The 21268-nt window shown below is 44.4% G+C and overlaps 1 long non-coding RNA gene across 1 annotated transcript in view; it reads left to right on the top strand.

Moving 5' to 3' along the window:
- The first annotated feature begins 18377 nt into the window (after positions 1–18377).
- Positions 18378–21268, top strand: part of LOC141575249 (uncharacterized) — a 61246-nt gene continuing 58355 nt past the window's right edge. Inside the window, exon 1 of the long non-coding RNA XR_012502693.1 lies at positions 18378–18516. This is a non-coding gene — a long non-coding RNA (uncharacterized LOC141575249). The remainder of the gene's footprint in view (positions 18517–21268) is intronic.

Genomic DNA, 21268 nt, shown 5'->3' with positions numbered 1-21268 from the left:
TGCTTTGATCCCAGGACATTCTTTTCATGTCTATTTTGCAGCGTACTTGTCCCCCTGAGCCCCCCAGTCATCTAGTCATCGAGAGATTGAGCAAGTCCCAGCCCCTTTCGGTTCTTAGTAAACTCTCCTTTAGGAGTTTTGTTAAGAAAGAAGCAATGGTCTGTATTTATACGACCAAATCCAAGTAGGTGGCAGATTCCCTAAAAGAATTCTACTTTTAAATAAAAGGAAACAGTGAACCTTCCAAGGGACAAAAGAGTGGGGCTGAGAACGAAGGGCTCTGGGCCCACACACCTGCAAGCAGGTCCCACCAGTGTTGTTGTAACGCACCCTGCACTTTGATGTTCACCTTTTTTTCCTTTTCTTTTTGATATATGCTCTATTTCCCTTTTTAATTTCTCCTTAGATTCTTAGCAAAATTCTTTTGAAAAGCTCAGCATGTGTTAGGTAAACCAAAAGAGGGAGAAGAAAGGGAGTTTTGTGTACATTTAGATTTGAAAATGAGACTCAGATTAAGAGTTTGCTGTACCCTAGGGCAGAGATTCCTAATTCTGGGGAGGTGCCAGACTCCTCTGAGAGTCTCCTGAACACTATGGACTCCTTCCTTAGAAGAAGGTACCTGTGGCACAGTATTTTGCATTCAGCTTCAGGGAGTTTGAAGGCACTGTGGATTTCAGGTTAAGAATCCCTGCTTTAGAAGGGGGCGTGTGTGGCCACCGAAGGGAGGAAGCTTCTGTTGGCTGGCATCCTCATCTGTCCAACCTGGATCACTTCCGTTGTAAGCTCATTATCTTTCTGGTCCCTTGAATTATTTTATTTCATCAAGATCATTATGATGAGTAGCTTACATTTATGAACTATTTGTTAGCACATGATCTCCCTTAATCTGACCAGTAACTGTAGGAGGTAACTGTTCTTTTCACTTTGTAGATGATTTAGCAACTTGCCCTAAGCAATTTGCCCAAAGCAAAGGATCCAAATCCAGCCCATGCCCTTAATCCCTCTGCTAAGTACCTCCATGGGTTTTGTGTTTTTTTTTATTTGAGGAAGAGAGTTATTTACACATCTCAGTTATCTGGAATGCTAAGGTGGCCCCCGGTTTACCTGGGGTGATTGCATCCTTGTAGAGCTGCGTCCACTTCTGTGAGTCGCATGTTCTTTTGGGGCAAGTTTCAGAACTTCCGACTGTCATTCTTTTTTACATTCTGGGCAGACCTGTCTCAGGAGGGAATATTTTACTGACAGTAAACATGAAAAGTTAAGTGACCTTGTCAGATGCAAAGAACATAATATTGTTCTCTTTAAAGGACAACTGATCTCCTTCATTTCAATCACCATTCATTGAGTACCTCCTGTATGCCAGGCACTGTACTGGGGTCTCAGCAGATCTATGTGTTTATTCCTCATATCTTAGTGAGGAAATACATGCTCTTTTAAAGCAACTGTTGACTAAAACTGGAGTTTTTGAGTTTGCAGAGACTTGGAGTTTTCCTCCTGAACAATATGAGTAGAGTGATAAAGGCTTGAAGTGGGTGAAGTTTATCTCTCATTGGGATGTAATCCTCATTAAGGGACAGGGAAAAGTGGACTGGAGAGAGGCTTGGACTTCTGGTCCCAGCTGTGATATGAGCTCACCATTTTAACTGGGAAAGCGATCAGCAGCTATGGTGCGGCCATACAGGACAGGTGCACACCCAGTTTATGGTGAGGGCCACTAATAACTGTGGGTCATGCCATTGTATTGATAACTACAATGTCGGGGGTGTAGAACTTTGAAAAGTTAGGGGACAAAATACTAATACTCAGAATGAATTATTTGAGAACATCATTCACTTTTCTTTTTTTCCTAAAAGTCATCACCATTTTCTTTGCAAGTTTGCAAGGAGACAGCTTAACACATGCAGCTGCAGAAGGTTCATTTACATGTCATTTATCAATTTATCAATGCTCCATGAAGCATTACTTTTCAGTTAGATAAAATGGTGATTCTAAATCAATTTCACTTCTTTTTGATTCTACATTTTCTTGCATACATAGAAAATCTGCCAATGTTTTGGCTCCATTGGCTGAGAACCACAGATACAATTGAATGATGCATTAGTTGTTTGGAAAAGGAAATAGCTCTTTGGAATAATTATTTTTTTCCTGCTGTGGTATAGGCTAGAGAACAGAAAAACCCCTGGGGTGCAACTGGAAGAAAAAAAGGAGGGCAGGAAAACACAGAGATAAACTAGATTACTATTCCAAGATAGCCCTGTCCACACTGAGAAGACTCATTAGTTTCTCCATTTCACTACTTCTGTCCCATTATCCCACCATTGCATCAATCCTCTGCTAAATCCTCTCTATATCCTCGTCATTTCAACAGTCATCACTATGCCTTTTACACCTTTTGTGTGTGTTTTTACAACATGGTCCTAATATTCACAGACTGTAAATAAAAGGGCAGAATGGCAAATAAACATAAAGTCGATGCTTAGAATTATGCCTGACCCATAATACTTGCTGAGTAAAAATGTGACGAATGAATAAAAGAAAATGACAGAACACTGGGGGAAGTTAGGCTTAAGAAGGGTGTACAATAAAGATAAAGCTCCTTAGAAAGCACAGTTAAGAGAACTGTTCACTTTAGAGCTAAAAAGATAATAATTCATCAGAGGAAAAAATTGATTTATACAAATTTGATGTACATGCAACACTTTAGGATCACTATAGTTATAAACACTGGTTTGCATAAAACCATTTGAAAATGAGGACCCATTTCCACATTACAAAATCTGAACTAGTCTTCTTTTAAATAGCTGTTTGCTTCCTACTGCAGTCATTCTTGCATATACACAGAGTTCACATAGATGTCATTCAGTTACTCCTTCTGCCTGACTATTGCGAGTTCTCCTGCTAAACCTGGGGAAGGTGGTCTCCTAACATAGTTTCTAAGGATTTTCTTTAAAAAATTTTTTTACTGTCTTTATTTTTTTTTAGAGCAGTTTTAAGTTTGCAGCAAAATTTAAAAAAATGTGCAGAGAATTCCCATATACCCTCTCCCCCTTACACATGCATAGCCTCCCCCGTGATCAACGCCCCCCACCAGAGCGATGCGTTTGTCACAGCCGATGAACCTGCACTGATGCGTCAGCGTCACTCCAAGTTCGCGGTTTGCTTTGGTACTGTACGTTCTGTGGGTCCGGACACATGTATAATGACATGTGTCCGTCATTATGGTATCTTACAGGGCATTTTCACTGACTTAACACCCTCTGGGGTATGCCTGTTCATCCCTCCTCCCCTCATCCCCAAGCAGCTACTGATCTTTTTACTGTCTCTATAGTTTTGCCTTTTCCACAATGTCGTATGTTTGGAATCATACAGTATGTGGCCTTATCAGATTGACATCGTTCCCTTTGTAACATGCATTTACTTTTCCTCCCTGTCTTTTCATGGCTTGATAGCTCATTTCTTTTTTGTGTTGAATAATAACCCAGTATCTGAATATACCATAGTCTATTTATCTATTCACCTACTGAAGGACATCTTGGTTGCTTCCAGGTTGTGGCAGTTATGAATAAAGCTACTGTAAGTATCCATGTGTAGGTTTTTGAGTGGACATAAGTTTTCAAGTCCATTGGGTAAATTAACAAGCAGCACAATTGCTGAATCATATGGTAAGAGTACATTAAGTTTTGCAAGGAACTGCCAAACCGTTTTCCATAGTGGCTGTACCAGTTGGCACTCCCACCAGCAGTGAATGAGAGCTCCTGTTGCTCCACATCCTTGTCAGCATTTGGTGTTGTCCGTGTTCAGGACTTTGGCTATTCTGATAGGAGTATAGTGGTATCTCCTTGTCATTTTAATTTGCATTTCCCTGATGATGTATGATGTGTTCATGTACTTTGTTAGGCTCACTAGGTATGATCCCTTCCCCTCTGCTCCAAGCCCCCCTCCCTCCCCGCCCTTTTCCAAACCGTAAGTGTGATTAGGAGTTTTGTACAACGTGTCCTCTCGCCTTTTAAGACATACTGCACATCCCCTGCATGGTGGAGAACAGGCATGCCCACGTTCTGCTTTTAAAATAAGCAATCATAAGACTTCATGTCACATAAAATGTAAACATGAGGGTTGTCCCGGTGTGCTGAGTGGACAAAGCCTATCTGAAGAAGTGGCTTCAGTAAGTTGTTTTAGTTCGACAGGTTAATCCTTATTTCCTAGGGAGAACAGAGCTACTCTAAACAGGACATATCCTTTTTCTTTTCATTAATGCATGGTCCCAAAACTCCGCAGAATTTTCTGTTTGTGTGGTGTGCGTGCTGTGACACAAATGCATAAAAGGCAGGAAGTTCACCATCAGTGTGGACGTTGCTTTCTCTCCTCTCAGTTGCTGTTTTTTTTCCAGTGGTGAGAATCTGAGACGGTGCCGACATTACCTTTGAGCATCCTTCCAGGGGCAGCCTGGGCTTGGGACACTATGCTGTTTAAATTTAAATACATGTCTTGTGGGCTGAGTGTTGATGCTGGCGGTGCCTTTGGGTGTAGCCATTTCCTAACCAGCCTGTCAAAAACCAGGGCAAAGCTTTTCAAAAGGGCCGAGTGGAGCTTTTGGAAATGCAAATGCGTGTATGGGCTTGGGACCGAGGACGGCTTATAATTAATGATCTTTTGTGTATTGCTCATTACGGGGGTCCACTCAGTAAAAACTCATTGCCTCTGCTTTGTCGGTGACAGGTACCCTTATCAGAAACAAGGCTCTTTTTGTGCTAGTTTTCCTCTGATGGAGGAGGGAATGGACTGCTGTGCAGGGAACCCACGGGGGAGTGAGGGAGAGGGAGTGGGGGCTGAGGAGGGCTTCGCTTGAAACCCCATTTAAAAGCAATAGCATATTTATTGGAATAAGTATTGAGAAACGATTTCACTTACTACTGCAATTTGAGGTCCAGTATAAGGGGTAAAGCGTGGATTCTTGTCTGTAGTTTTTAAGGGGTGAACTTGCCAACCCTTTCCCAGAGACTAAATACCCATCACCTACTTTGCAGATGGTAGGTTTTTTTGTTTTTTGCTTTTTTTTTTTTAGAAATAGCAAGAAACACATTTCTTTCCACAGGCTTTCTGGACTTAAATTTAATATCCTCCATAAACCTGCAAGACACCATTGAGAGAACACTGAGGGGGAATTCATGGGCTCAAAAAGCGACCTCATCTCTTCTCAAATAATGGCTGAAGAGCAAGCTTCTTCCCTGGTGGGCGTGTGTGTGGCGGGGAGGGGGTTTAGCAGGTGTCTTACGAGAAGCTGTAACTGGGAAATGATCCCTTTTACCTGGTGGCTAAGTTTTAGGGGAGTTGGAAAATTGAATGTCTCTGAACAGGTCGCAAAACAGACATGAATGTTTTATTCTTCTGGACTAAAAATAATTCTAGAAGGTTCCTTTTACTGAAGGTGTGGAAACACTGAAGCTCTCTGAAACGGGTTTAAATAAGTAGTTATCAGGGCCCTTTGATGTGCTGAGTGGTTCAACTCATTTTCGTCTATAATCACACTGACCTAGCTGGATGACACGGCCTAGCTGCTTTCATTTCGCTGTGCGTCTGTGTCCTGAGCTGTAAAATGGACACACCAGTAGTGGCGACTTCATGGAGCTGTGAGGGTTAAATGAGTTAGTGGCTGTAAGATGTGTGGCAGGTGGAATGTACGTGGTGGACAAGTGTTAGCTCAACTCCTCCTCCTCATCTGCCCACCTTTCCCACCTCCAGGCAACTCTTGTCACCAGACCACTGAGAACACAAGTGATCCGCCAGCCTCTGACAGTCTCATGATTTTCCAAAAGAAAAAAGACATTGCCCTGAAAACTGGATCAGCCGAAGAAGACTGGGAAAGAACTCAGTGTGGCAAGTTTCTCTTCTGCCTGCTTGTCCTCAGGCCCCTTGCACTATCTCGGCAGCCAGCACTTGTCTCCCCCGGCTTTTGCTCACGAGGTTTGCCTGGTCCTGGGAGGCGAGGGATGGAGGCGGAACGCGGGCCCTGGGCCGGACTCAGAGCTTAACTCGGCCCCAGTTCTGCAGAGCTGGGCACGGCACTGCACATCCTGGGGACTCTGTGCTCTTTGCTACAAATAAGAGGTTTGCGTCATTGATGCTTCAGCCTCTTTGCAGTCTGGACAGCCTGGGAGTTCAAAAACCCTGCTGAGAACTGAGGAACTGCTTCTATAATGAAATAACTCTGGCCTGGAAACTTCCTCTTGGCTGGAGTGGGCAGGGCAGTGTCCGCCCAGCGGCAGAGATCCAGGCTGTCAGTATATATTTCAGCAGCATCGATTCCTGTGTTTAGGATGGGCGTGTCCTCTGCCTGGGGCTGCAGCCCTCATCACCGCTGGGGACCTGGGGGCCACCCCCTTTCTCCGGTTCCCATCCTGACTCCTTGGAACTTTCTCCATATGAACAAAGTAAGAAGTGTCCAGCTAAAGGAGCTGCCCTACTGTGAGCAAGGCTGCAAAGCTCTGAGGGGCGGGGAGGCAGTCCCCTCTGCTTAGATATTCCGAAAGTCCTACACAATGAAGAAATAGTCTACTTAGAATACCAATGGCACCCTCTTTGGAAAAAAAAAAAATTGCACTCACTTAAAATGCCCATGCTTCCCAAATACTTTTTGTGATTTTCATCCTGGAAATTTTGAGGGGCAAGCCCTCAAGAGAACTCCTCTTGGGCTGGAGAGCCTTTCTGCATTAGGACACACTAGGAGATGGCTGCACATTCCACAGAGAAGTGTGACCCTAAGTAAATATATATATACTCTTGTAACTTTCTCCAAGCTTCATTTTCCTTGCTTGTAAAATCGGCATAATTATGGCACCTACATTATAGGGATATTGTTTTGTTTTAATAAGTCAATATATATAGGTAGAGCACTCATCACTGGGTCTGGCACAATTAATTCACTAGACGTCAGCTTCAGTCCTGAATACAATGTAAACGCATTGCACAGACGCACCAGGACTCCGCTGTGAAATGTTCAGCGATGTACTAAAACTCTGAAAGTCCTGTTGGTCCTATGGTTCACCTAGATTGAAAGTAGAAACAAAACATTTTGATATGCTTAAAATATCTATCTGCTCCTGGAGAATAAAAATTCTGGTAGAAGCTGAAGAATTTAAAAGCAAGTCTGATACGAAACAGATACCGCTGTTAACATTCCTCCAGGCTTCATTCACGCCTTTGTGGGACTGGGCTGTCTGCTCACCTCCCGTCATCTGGAGCCTGGGATGGACACTGGGGCTCCCATTCTAGGGCCAGGAGCAGCCGGGGAAACCCTGGCGTGAGAATTCACACTGGCTCTTGCAGGGCGTTGGGGGTGGTGCCTCAGCTGGAGAGCTGGGTTTAGGGCTGGGCGGTTGCGCTTTCAAGAGCTGGGTCATTCTAAAGGAATGTGCGAAGGGCATCTGTGGGGACAGAGATTAAAGAGTGGGAAAGTAGATGAGTGATCCACTATCACTCAGCTAATGGGGAAAAGTTAACATTTCACTAACTCCAGCAGGGAACCTGATGACCCGGCTGCACACATAGGGTTACTCAGGAGAAGAGACGGTGGCAACAGGGGGAAGACAAATTCACCATCATCTCACTCACAGCACCCCCCCACCAACCCCGCACACACCAGCTGTTTTTATAACCAGCTCCTTCCTCGCCTGTCATTCTTACAACAGGCGCTGTGATATCAGAGGGTCAGTGCAGTACCCTCTTTGGGGTAATAAGCACCAAACATCAAGGGAATGCCATTCTTCAGTGTCATTCAATTGACTGAGGGCCCACTGTATGACGGAAGCTGCATTAAAGCCTTCGGGAGATGCAAAGAAGAACCAGGAGTGACCCCTGGCCTCAAGGGATTTACCACGTAGTAAAACGCCTAAGACACTGTATAGGAGTGTTTCTCAAAGAGCCATTCTCAGATTCACAGGTTTGTCAGCAAAGAAGATTCCTGGGGTCCACAGCAGATGGGACCCAGGAACATTCATTTATAACAAGCTCCCCGCCAATGTACCCTGTGGTTGGAGGAGCGTTGGTCTGGGGTCCATGCAGGCTCTAAGCCAGGGTAGAAAGCCTTTTTTTCTGTGTCTGTACAGGGAGTATCAAGGGATACTGAAAGAAGCATGCAGCCTGTAGGCTTCCAGATGAGAAATACGTGGCAGGTGTGTTTAAAAACTGGTGGAATCAGCACTGAGAGGCAAGGGGCAGTATGGCCTTAGCGGCAACCAGAGGGACCAGTGAACGTGACCCCGGTGTTTACAGAACGCGCAGTTGAGTTACTGCTGAACCCATCACCAGGGCTCAGTCCTAACGCTTTTTAGCATGCTGTCAGGTCGGGAGGGAAAGCCACAGCTTGGTTTCTCATTCTCAACAAATTTTAGCAATGAATATTTTGGGAATTAAACCATACCAGGAAATCGGCTTGATTTACACGTGTCTGTGTTGGTGTGGACGGGTGGGGCAGGTTGGATCCCCACTGGTGAGAACAGGTGGTGACTCCTGGTTGGTTAGGGGTGAAGCTGGTTGGGATGCTGACGCCTTCTTCCTGGAGAAAGAAGCTGAAGAAGCCTGAAAGTTGGAAAGGAGAACTGGTAGAGGGAAGGACAGTGGGTAGAAGGAGGGACGAGTGTGCTGGGAGGAGGAGGCAGCTGTTCTGGCCACCTGCAGTCCCCCTGGGGGAAGTTCTGCGGTGAAGCCCGGGGCAGGCTGTCCAGCCTGAGCTCCAGGGGCTGAGCGCGAGCTGCAAGAGTGTAAAACCTGGAGCCTTGCTCTTTGTGACCACGGAATTGCAGAGACATCTCAGCTTAGGTCTGGAGTAGAAGGAGAAGAGCTCCCCAGACCCCTCAGTGGTCCTCTGGGTGGAGGTGGTATAGGGAAGAAGTGGGAGGAAGTTGGCTAACGCTGGAAGCCTGAGTCCAGTTAACGGAGCTGTGGAGAACAGTGTCTTAGCTGATGACCTGGGTCCTGAGACGCTCTCACACTGCCCTAAAAAAGTCCTAAGTGTCTTACATGACTAGTGATGGGATGGAGGAGGAATAGAGTCCCTCCCAGAGACTGGGGTGGAGGCCTTTGGATAAACCCTTTCTGGATTCTCTCGGTAGTAATGGGCCAGGAGCTGAGGAATCAACACAAGAACCTGGGAGGTGACTCTGGTTCAGGGCTGCCTTTGGGACTCCTTTATCCTGAGATGAAGAACAGCTTTGTGTCGAGGTGTGGTTTAGCCTGTGAGCCTTCCCTGCTCACCCAGTCCTTGGGACAGTGGTAAACTAAGGGCTACCATGGCTAGAAAACAAAAGAAACCAATTTTGCCACTTTGCTGACTGCCAACCGGACTGGGCACTTGGGCTGAAGCTGGAAGGAGCTGATTTTTTTCCTGGAATGGGCTTTCCTTTTTGTTGCCATGACAACTAGTTAAAAGATTGGGAAGCGCGGTCTCTAATCTGCATGGCTACTCCTGGTGCGCCTGCACATGGGCACAGGGTAACCTCATCGCCTCACTGTTCTTTGGCTTCTTGTTGGCACCCAGCACGTGGTGAGGGGATGCGGGCTCCAGCACGCTGGAGGCTCAACTTTGCACGGTGAGTAAACAGGCAGAGAGGGACGAGAACTGCTTTGCAAAGAACATCCCATTAGGCTCTTTTGAAGCAGGTCTGGGACCCCAGGAAGCTGTATCTGAGCCTCATAGTGGCAAGATCTCCTGCAGGAAGCCTTCTGGTCCCTGTAACTCCTCAGTTCAGCCATCCTGTGTGCCGGCACTCTGTGTGGGGGACCCCATTTTGCTAGGAAATGTCCTTATTCTCAGCATGGAGATAAGAGAGTTCATTTATTTTTCAATAAGCACAATACACCAGGACACAGTCACCCAAGTAAATGAGTACTAGCCTTTTCAAAGTAGCTTCAAAGCATACTAAAAGTCCTCTCGCCCCTCTGGCGTTTTCTCTGGATGTCCTCAGTGGTGGCAATCTCTCTACTTGGAAAGAAAATTGATTCTCGTAAATCATCCAAAGTCCTTGGATGTCGGGTTCAGTGAATAAAGCAGCTGATCAAACAAGGCTCAATGATAATATCCCGGTATTCTTTTCTTTGTGTAAAATGGCCCTAAAAGCAATTACAATAGGAATTCCAATACGATACCAAGCAATGGCAGACCAGTTAGAATCATGCCCCAAGGTGGATACCTCCACGACATGGCAATGCCAGTCTTGATGTGTAAGGTCCACTGGTTTGAAATAGATACTAATTTCACATATAACATCCATGTAAATTTAGTATTTACCCACTAATACTAAATTTAGAGTTCCCATGAGAACTGCTGTTTGTATAAACAAATCTCTTTATAATGTTATATAATGTTCTTTATTAATTTTTCTTTACATACACATAAGGTGATTGAAAAGATTGGCTTTGAACAGACAAAACCGTGTTCTGATTTTACTAGTATTCAGGATTTTGCCGGCACCAGTTTGGTGGACTAGCAGCTCTTCCTCACTACATGCAGACAGAGTGAAAAAATGTACAGCAAACAATCTCCATCAGCTGGGACACTAACTATTGGTGACAAATACTAGGACAGAGGCTTGACTCGAACAAGCCCTAATGTAACTTGAAAAGTTATATTTCTGTGTTTAATAATGGAACTTTTAGTTGCCTAAGCGTTTGAGTGCTCTTCAAAAAGATAACCCTTGTTCACGTCAAGAACATTCTAAATTTTTTCCTTGGCATTTGAAAATTTCAAGCTAAGGATGTCTGTCCTTGCTCAAGTGACACACGCTTCAAGTTGGGCAGTTCAGCAAAATCCGAAAGATAAGATTTGAACGGGCCTCTTGATTCATGTCATCACGCAGAGAAGCTAAGTTGCTGGCCTATTTGATGAAAGGAGAGCTCGATTCTCACTAAACGGCAAGTGGATTTTGCAGATGCTAAGCTGGAAACCGCCGAGGGCCTCTCATTTCTGAAAACTACGTCCTGAATACGGATTAACCATTTCTTCAATTTACAGTACAGGTGTGTTTTTAAAATTCAAAGAGCTTGGAAGTTCCAAGTCTCCCTTTGTATCTCTTTCTCTTTGGAGAGACTGATTCATAGAATAAATATGAATATAAGAGATTAACCTGGATCATAATAACAGAGGGCTACCAGCCTTCAGGAAAACTGCACAGTAGGTAATAGAGAGGAGAAAAAAGGACAGACGATTAGGCTTTGCTTTAGTCAATCACGCATAGGGGGAAATTCTACTCAAAAACACACAAGTAATTTCAGTTTTCTTTATGTTACCTTGAAATTTCAAGTGGAATTTTATAAATAGGAGAGCCAAGAGTTACTAGTCTGGTGATATTCAGTAGTTACTTTTATGTATGGTTTAAAAAAATTTTTTTTAAATTTTTTGGTGGAGGTACTGGGGATTGAACCTAGGACTTGAGCCTCAGTCCCCATAGGGTGATAAAAGGGCCAGATGATACCTACACATGGAGTGGGTCATGGTACAGGAGATGACACCTGAGTTTAGGGAAACCAAATCTTTTATAGTGGAACTAAGCTCTGGAGAGAGACATTATCTCTGTCTTCGAAGACTATTCTCTATTCAGACATCCTTGAAAAAGTCGTCCAGAACAAAGGGCAGTCAAGGGCTTGCTAACAAGACGTGCAGAATGTGAGTGAGCCATGGGGAGCTGTCTGCCCACACATATACCCCAGGAATAAGGATGGAGGAGTCCTGTTGCCTTCACCATCTCAAATTACTGGAGTAAACCAATATTCACCAAATAGAACAGCCAAACTGTGCCAGCACTTCTGTGGTCCCCAAGCAAAGGCAGCAGAGTCTCCCAGTGGAAAGTGCTGGGACCACCCGGCTGGGAGCTCTCGACTCTGTCCCTCTGCCCAGTAAGAGGAACCCCCCTCCAATGTCCAGTGCAGCTGCTGGCTGTGAGGACACCCCAGAGCAGTCAGCTTTCCTTCATCCGAGGAGGCTGCAGGGCCGTGGGTTCTGTGACTGGGTAAGAGGGCCAGCCTCTAGGGAGGAGACTTCTACCCCTGTGGACTGAGCTTCCCGGATTCTGCTTGGTAGACTCAGATAGAAACACACGATCCTGTGACTGGCACTGAAACGGTGTTCTACTGAAAGGGGCAAAATGTGTAAGAGGGGTCTTAGTGAACAGAAGTGGAAAGAGACAGGCGGGGGTGCCAGGGAAGGAGCGTGGAGAAACTAACAAGCCACACATAACCCTTTCTTGTCTAATCTTATGAAGTCTCCCGTCCCCTGCAAAGGTGCAGACGGAGCTCTCAGCACTGCAAAAGACCGCAATCATTTTGGTAAGGGGCGTCGGGTGTTATGTGTTATTGTTTTAAGCTGAGTAAGATATCTACCTCCTTCAGGACTGGATCCTTGGAAAACACAAGTGGGGCTGAAGCTATCAGTTTCTGGATATTTAATACGTGGCCTTGATAGAAGCATGTGGGAGAGAAGCCTTCCATCAGAGCAAGACTGAGACTAAGATACAGACACCCGATAGAGTAACCGATCAGTGTTGAGACACCCAGTCAAGGGGAAACAAATGGCTTCTCCACCTGCCCCATTAACCACGAGTCCTCGGGCTGCCCGGGGCAAATGACACGGGGGAGGCTCCCTAGGACACCGTTAAGCAGCTGCAAATTGAACCATTAATCTCCTGATAGTCTTGGAGCAAAACCAGCTCCCCAGCTGATGGAAACACTGATGGGCTCCACGCTGGGAAAATTCTTCTGGCTGGAAGGGTGGCCCTCTCATGGGGAGCTGTAGGGATTGGTTTGGGGGGATGGCAAGTCCCCTGGCAGCACCCAAGCATTTTATTACAATCATAAAGGGGAATGAGGGTGCCATACTCCCCTGGAATTTGCAAATGGTTTCAGCCTCAGCGATTTGATTGTCTTTCTCAGCAGCAGCAGCGGAGGAGAAGGGACCCATTTCTGCCATGAGTGTGCCAGGGTGGTTCTTAATGTTGAGCCCTAGGGAGTCCTGTCACAGGAGTGTGGGCCATCACACCGTTTGCAGGCTGCCGCTCACGGATGAAAGTCTGCCTGGGCTGTGAATCCGAAGGTCTCCTCTGTTGGAGCACAGATCACTGAGCACACTGTGTGATGGGGAAAGAGGCTATTTTGGGGGGCTTCAAGGCTTCCCACAGATGGCTTTGCCTCTTTGGAGTTGAGAGTACTTTCTGGGGTCCCAGATCTGCTGCAGAACATACTTGGTACATAATAGCATGTAACAATTATCACCCCGTCTCTGTGTCCTAGGTACTGTTCCAAGGGCTTTAGATGTATTAAATTATGCAAAGCTTCAAAATCTCTCAGTTTGGTACTGGACATTGAGGCAGAGCATCTAAGTAACTTGTTCAAGGTCACCCAGCAGGTAAAGAGCAGAACCAGCCTCTGAGCCAGGCAGTGGGCTCTTCACCTGTGGGATGTGCACTGCTCATGTGCACTGACTCAATGGTTGCAGACCGACAGGGTGCTGATGACAGGGACCCTCTTCTGGGCACAGAGGACTAGCCGCGGTGGCCTGACTGCAGGTGCATTTCTCGCAGTGCCTGCCTCCTCCGGGCTGTGCTCTGCCTGCCAGTCTGGACACCCTGGTGCCCTGTCCAGCTGCTTTACCGGAGTGTTCTGACGGCCACGGCCTCCAGTCCAGTTCTGTTTTCAGGGCTGGACTCCGCCCAGTGCAGGGGGGAGGTCTTGAGGCCACTCATCTTTAAACTGGGGCTTACCTTGGGAAGAAAAGAGAGGGCAACCTTTGTGAAAGCGCTTAACATACAACTTAGCACACAGTAGGCTGTCACCTCATCTCCATTCCTTTCCCCTGCCTGTTTCCTATGAAATATAGCTGCCAGAATAAAAAGTGCCTATTTTAGCCAGAGGCCCTAGGAATGTCTTGTGTTTGCTTAGTCCCCCAGAAGAGGAACTGTGGGTGTATGTGGGTTAGAGGTGTGAGCGGGTAGGACTGTGCAGTGTACACACCAGACCGTCTGTAACGATGTGGCTCATATGTTTGAAAGCCAAGGCTATGTTCATACAAGGCCTGAGTGTGTTTTTACAGCCCCACAAACCATTCATCCATCTCAGCAGGACTTTTTTAGAATTTCGCCAATTTTAGCATTTTGATATTTTCTCTTTTCTCTTAAAAGAGTGATTTACATTGTAAAGCAGTTTTTGGCCTTGGCAGGCTTTGGAGTTGGTGCCTGGACATTTTTTCTTCAACCGTTTATTCAGGATGGAGGATCCAGCTTGGAGAGATCCTGAACTCTATGAATTTTGTTAAAAAATTCAGCTCCAACTTCTTTTTGAGCATAAAAGTAAAATAACTGGTTTCAAAATATACACATAACTTTCTTTGTTGGGATCCTTGCTGGTACCTGGGGGGGATCTTTGGGAACATGGGGTCCTGGAAAATTCCAGGAAGGCTGGGATGAGGATTTTCTGGGGCCCTTGACAGAGGGCTGGTCGAGGCGGGGGTTGGCCCAGGGGTTTCCAGGAAGTGAGGGCTCTTAGTATGGTCTCTGGCTGCCCAGATCATTCATTTCACAACTAATTTTTATCTGAACATGAGTACATGGGGAGAGAAAATTATGGCTTCATTTTTTTTTTTTCGCAAAGTGATTTGAATTCCATCCAGATGTGTCATAATGAAAACTGCTCTTCATAATTGCATCCAGGCTGTATTTAACAGGCTCATCACTTGCAGGACCAGGAGCTGCCGAGTTCAAATTGGATCACTGTGATGTTTGTCGGTGATAATGCCCCACTCTCCAGATGAAAAAAGTAGAAAACTATTCTGAAAAATGCCTTGGGCTGTCTGCAAATTAAAGGCTGACCTGGGACATCTCCTGATGGCCTGTGAGTTTGTTTGCTTATTTATTTATTTTTATTGATGTATAGTTGATTTACGATGTTCTGTTAATTTCTGGTAAACAGCATACTGAGTCAGTTATACGCACACACACACATATATATATTCTTTTTCACTATAGGTTATTACAAGCTATTGAATATAGTTCTCTGTGCTGTACTGTAGGACCTTGTTTGTCTAGTCTGTATATAGTAATTTGTACATGCTAATCCCAAACTCCCCATTTATCCTCCCCCCCATCCCTTTTCCCCTTTGGAAACCATAAGTTTGTTTTCTATGTCTGTGAAACTCTTTCTGTTTTGTAAATAAGTTCATTTGTGTCATTTTTTAGGATTCTAAATATAAGTGCTATCATATAATGTTTGTCTTTATCTGACTTAACTTCATTTAGTATGATAATATCTAGGTCCATCCATGTTGCCACAAAGGGCATTATTTTATTCTTTTTTATGGCTGAGTAGTATTCCATTGTATACATATACCACAGCTTCTTTATCCAGTCATCTGTTGATGGACATTTAGGTTGTTTCTATGTCTTGGCTGTTGTAAATAGTAATTCTGGGAACATCGGGGTGTGTGTATCTTTTCGAATGAGAGTTTTCTCCAGAAGTTTCTGTATTTTACTACTTTCTTCACTCTGGCCCATTTGACAGCTGCTTATTTGGACATGGGAGCCAGCGACTTTCCCAAGAGCAAGCAGGACCAGTTTGGAGGGTATGTGTGTCTGCCCCGAAGTCTTGCCTTTTTCTAATGCACACAAAGGCAAGGAATGGGCTGGCTCCACTTCCTCCGACTGATTCTTCACCTTGGATTCTACCATAGGATTTCTTTAATTAAAAAAAATTTCCCCTGATTTCAAAGGTAAAAATTAGTCTTTGTGTAAAAACTTGGAAAATATGAAAAAGAATAAGGAAAATTATTCTGAATCCCATAACTCTGTGACAATCACTGTCCTCTTTTTTCCAAAGTTTTTTTTTTTTTTTCTTGTAAAGGAGTAAGTCCTCTGTTGCAACAAAGGGATGGTTTTACATACAAATGTCACATGTGCCGTGTCTGTCTCCTGTGGGCGTGAACAGTCCTTGAGAATGACTGTCTTTCTGTGGGGCTCCTTGTAAAATCTATTATTTTGTATCTCTTCTGACTAGATCTCTTTTTCTTTGTCGTGATGGAGGAAGCTGTTGTGTGTTAGGTTTGGTCTAATTGAGACTGAGAACTGACTGAGCTAAAAACCCACCATCCTCTTTTTAGGAGGGAAATGATTATTCAAGTGTTCAAATAAAGTTTTAACTGCACGACCAGAACCTCTTAAGCTCGTAACCTTCCTGTGTTTGTCAAGCTTAAAGTTGTCTGGACTGTTGAGAGTTTCCTGTGCTACTTTCATGAATGGATCCTGTGGATAAAGATCTCACAGACCAGTCTTTGAGTGGCCAGGGGACTGGTGTTAGAGAGAGAAGAGATTTTCGTATTTTTTCTTTTCTTAGTTAAAAATCATTAAAGCCCTTTGTGTTTGTATGGCTTGAAAGACAAGGGGACCAATAGTTAACTCGAGAGTTAAATTATAACTTCATACCATCTATGTGAAGACTTCTTTAAAAAAGGAAAGAAAAATCAATGTCCAAATTGAGTGGGGGAAATCCTTTCTCATAATCCACTCTTTCAACTTTCATCTGATATCCCCTTCAGCCTTTAAAGAAAATGATTTGCTGTGTGCGCTTGGATGAAAATGCCTACTTGCTCTTTTGCTTTGTTTTGGAGTTTTCAAAAGTGTAGCTGAACTTATTCAATTTAATTCAACCAGCATTTCAGCATTAGAGGCACCTACCTGGTGAGGTCGAGGAGAGGCAGGGTCAGAACAAAAGCAGAAGGCACCGGTATGGAGCCTAAGTAGCTGGATCAGTGGGATCTTATTTCTAGACGTAAATGGGACGCTCATTATCCATGATTCGTTCTAATCACAAAATTGCTTGTATCTTCCTATGACAGGGATGATAATACGGCATCTGACTTCACTAGCAGTTTTATGAAAGGGCTGCAGCTAAACTTGAGACCCCCGGTAATCAGATGAGTATATTGCGGCATCACCCCAGATTCAATGGGGCAGCACCCCGAAGTCCTCTTAGTCATTTGGGGGTTCTAGAAGCCATCCCAAGGGTCCTGGCCAGGATGGGCCCCAGGAACATCTCGATTGGTTCTGTCCATCCCTCACTCCCCCAGGAATTTCCCTAGGACTATCAGAGGACTTGCAGACCCACGGCTGTGGTTGACCCCACGGGATTGTACCCATCTAGATCTAGCCCGTGGGTGCAGACAGAGAGCGCACAGTGGACCGGCTGCTGCACCTACAGACTTCCTGGGATGGGCCAGGAGGCCCTGGCCATGCTCTAGGGCTCTGGCAGTTTTGACCCTTTCGCTTTCTTTGTCTGATGAATGAATGACCATGGAATTGTCATAGTGCAGAAGGTGGACCTCCTTTGGGAGTGCTGTTTTGTATTGCTTAACATCCCTTTGTGGGATAGCTTTCAATTCTCGGCAAAAGTGAAACGCAGATTAGAAAATTTACCCCCACTTGGGTAATGCGTAAAGTTCATAGGGATTAGATACCTGGGCCCTTCCAGCGAGAGCCCTGCGTCCTGAGACCCTGACTCTTACCAGAGTAGCTCTCTCAGCTCATAGGTCTTCCTTAACAGAATCAATGTGTTTCCAAAATAGTGCACAGGAGAATTGATTTTTGTCCAAAGCAGTTCTATTTTTAGAGGCCACAGAGATGCTTTTTCTTTCAAAAGAATCAAGTTGCACATTATTTTCTAAAGAAAGCCTGAGTCTCTGTTCATTTTATCTTCTAAATCAAATCTTTTAAAGTAGAGAACTTGTATATTCATTAGAAATTAGGCAACAATTATCCATCAAAATGATAATGGTGTATCTGTTAATTATGTGTCTTTCTAAAAAAAAAAAAAAAACCAGAAGAGTTCTTATAAATAGTGCATTTACATCTTGAAAAGAGGATATTATTTATACACATTTTGTTGTTGTTTTGGTCCTCTTTTCTTCTGGCAGACTGTTTTGCCACCACTGGTAGCATTTTCTTCTCACATTCCATTTTCAAACGTTAATCATTAGTCATTCCTAGTGACCTCTCCACGCACAGCCCAGAATATAGTTCTTAAGGGCTGCCGCTCCAGCAGTGGTGGGGAAGGGCTCTGGGGGCTGCAAATGACCTGGGGTCATGTCCTGGGTGGGAAAGAAGATGAAAGGTTCGTCTAGTGGTCACCCTCCGGGCCCTGGGAAAGGTGGGCGTCTCCAGGCTGCAGAAACTGAGAAGGAAGCCTGTCCCCTTGTGGTCCTGGCTGTGCTCAGGCAGCCAGGCCTTGCAGGTTCCCAGAATCCCCTTTGATTTGCTGCCCATTCCGCGTGATGTTTAGTAATAAACAGAGTTCAATGACCAGTCTAGACAAACAAATCACGGCTCTGGCAAAGCCTGGGTTCTGATGACATGTTATGTCTTTGCTGTGCGGGGAGGAAGGAGCCGGCTTTGAAACTCGAACGCAGTGCCTTTGTGAGCTAACAGCAAGTAGAGAGGCTGAGATGGGAATTCAGACAAACAGTCCCTCCTCGGGCCAAATTAGAAGGTATTCCCCGCTTTGTGGCTTGTGAATTTCCGGCTCTGTCTTCCTCCAGGCGTTAGGAAGCTGCACTGAACTTGAGTGAAATGCGAGAGGCTTAAATATTAGTATCTCTGAAGCCCTCAGGGTAGTCACAACCACCTGCCTTCCCCGGAGCAGCTGTCCTAAACAGTGTTCACTGGAGAGATACCATTTTTCTCTTTAAACAAAATATTTCTTCCAAGTTGGATTTTAATTGAGCCAGGAAGCCTTCCAAGATATTTCCCATTCCCTGGCTAGCTTGATCTGTCATTTGGAGGTGAAGGGAAGTCTCAGGGAACTTCCTCCTTTCTTGATCTTTCTTTCTCCACCTATTGATGCAAGGACAGCATCAAACCTTGACAAGTTGTGTGTATCAGCATGCAGGACACACAGTAAAATCCCATTTCTATTGGGACTAAAGCAGAAAAAAGGCTAAGAAAGAGCTGGCTCACTGAATTCTCTGTAAAATAATCCTCAAGTGAAAACTGCAGCTTTTTTTTTTTTTGAACATGTGCTTCTTATAAATACAGTCCAAGATGATAAACTGTATACAACAAAAAATGCTTAGAAAATGTGGTTGGTAGTATTCTTCTGTGATTGTATTTGGTCTGTTTTCAATTCAAAATCATTCATTTTTCAGCATTTATCAAGGGAGGCTCTTTTACAATTTCTAAAATACATTTTTCTTTGCCAGCATTGAATTGTTTACTCAATGTTAATGGTTCCTCACAAATATTTACTGACTCTCTCTGTAAACTGTCCTCTAAATTAGAGCAGAAGTTTCAAAACTCTAACTCCCCTTTGGTATCCAGCCTTTTAAGGTAATCTCTCTGCTGGTATCTGTGCAATTAGTTGAAAGCATTTTAATAACAGGGAATAATAATTGCTGTTTGCTTATCATTGAGAGGAATTTCCCCCCGCCCCGTGCCCTCATGCATTTATTTTTAGGGAGACTAGATTGTTCTGTAGCACAGAGTGATGCTGATAAAAGACTTGAATTACTGTGTGAGAGATTCTGGTGGATGGGAAACCAGAATTTACAGAATTTTTGCTCATATTTTGTGGAGAAATGAGAATCTTCAATTCCTACAATTTCTGAAAATGTAGGGACTGCTGGAGTAAAAGGTGTTTATATAGATAGTCATAAATCTATAAAAATGTTTCTGTGTGCAACAAAATGTGCAGAGGTGAACAAACAATCGGGATAAGAACTGAAAACCGAAGCTTTACTGCTTTTTTCAGGGAAGAGGTTTTGTCATGGATGAAAATTAATTCCTCTGCAGACCAATTTGGGAAAAAAGGAAATGTGTTCATTTGCATTATTCTATTTTAGTAGAATGTAATTTCCATATGCATTTTTTTTCTTAAGGAACAAAACATGACCACTTCTATATATTAATTTGAATTGCAACATGAAAGAATTATCCCTGTTAACATTTACCCCAGTTCTAAGTTAAGCTTTTAAGATTTTATTAACTTAATGCCTGTGTTAATTAGATTTCAGGGATCAAGCCCTGTATTAAATGAGGTCAGTTAATATACATTGTATGGATAAATGTACTTGTGACTAGAACTACAATTAATAGGATGCAAACATATTAAGCCACTTCTCAATACTGCAAAGATTCATCAGTTTAAACTCTGAAATTCAAGGGGTTCAGGTCATCTTTTGTCTGGGAAATGTTACTCAAGGAACTGCAGAATTTCAAACAGGAGTCGGAGCTCTCCAGCCTTATCACATTGATTTATTAATTTTCCTATTCATTCAACAACTGAGGGCCGACTGTGTGCCAGTCTCCCTGCTGTGTGCTGGAATAACTGGTGAGCAGAAGCAGGTCATCTCCCACCCTCATGGGGTAGATCTTAGGGAGAATTGACCCATTAGATCTGCATTTTGAAATGCTTAGTCTCGCTTATTTGAAGTTTTAAAGAGAATTATAATATTTGATTGAACTCCTGGAAGAGAACCTTTAAATACCAGAAATATTAAAAAGGTGACCTGTATTTGGTGATGGGACTATGGTTTGAATTTCCAAGAAGCTTTGTAATACCATGATAGTTTATATTTTGTATTGCAGAGGTTAAAAAAAAGAATAATTCCACTGATTTTTGTCTCCCCTCCCTTTCTGGATTTATTTATTGATCTGGTAAAGGCTAAAGTTTTTGCTGGTTTAATTAACAGTTACATAACGGGTAGGAATTTACAAGCAGTTGAACTTAATCTCTACCTCGACATCCTATTCTCCTTGGGAACTGACCATTTAATTTTGCCCATTCAAGGGGAAGTCCAGTTAGTGACAACCCCCCCCCCCCCATTTCCTGCCTAGGTCCAGTCATTTGCAGAGTTCTGCCCCTTCCCCTAGACCCGGGGGGTGGCATCTTAGTTCACAGGGAGGGGATGGCAGCACTCCCAGAGTGGAGTTGGGGAATCCTCTGGCCCCTGCCCTAGGGTTGGCACCCTACGAGATGTCCTTGGCCTTCTGGTCCTCAAGGGCTATTGGCCTCAATCCCTCCGGGATTCGGCTGCTGTGTCCCCGTGGCCTCTCCCTACCAGCCCTCCAGCCCCACCACCACTCCACACTCCACATCCTCCACCTTCCGGTCAGGACACCCCTTCGGGTTTGCGGACCTTTCTTTGCACTTCCACGCCCTGGCTGTGGGGGCGGGGCTCTCCACAGACACCTCCCTGGCCCTTTCAACTTTACCCGCTAGAGCACTGGCGGGTGGAAGACCTCTA

Source organism: Camelus bactrianus, chromosome 3 (genome assembly GCF_048773025.1).
Source record: "Camelus bactrianus isolate YW-2024 breed Bactrian camel chromosome 3, ASM4877302v1, whole genome shotgun sequence".
NCBI classification, from domain to species: domain Eukaryota; kingdom Metazoa; phylum Chordata; class Mammalia; order Artiodactyla; family Camelidae; genus Camelus; species Camelus bactrianus.
This window is presented reverse-complemented; position numbering and strand designations above follow the sequence as displayed.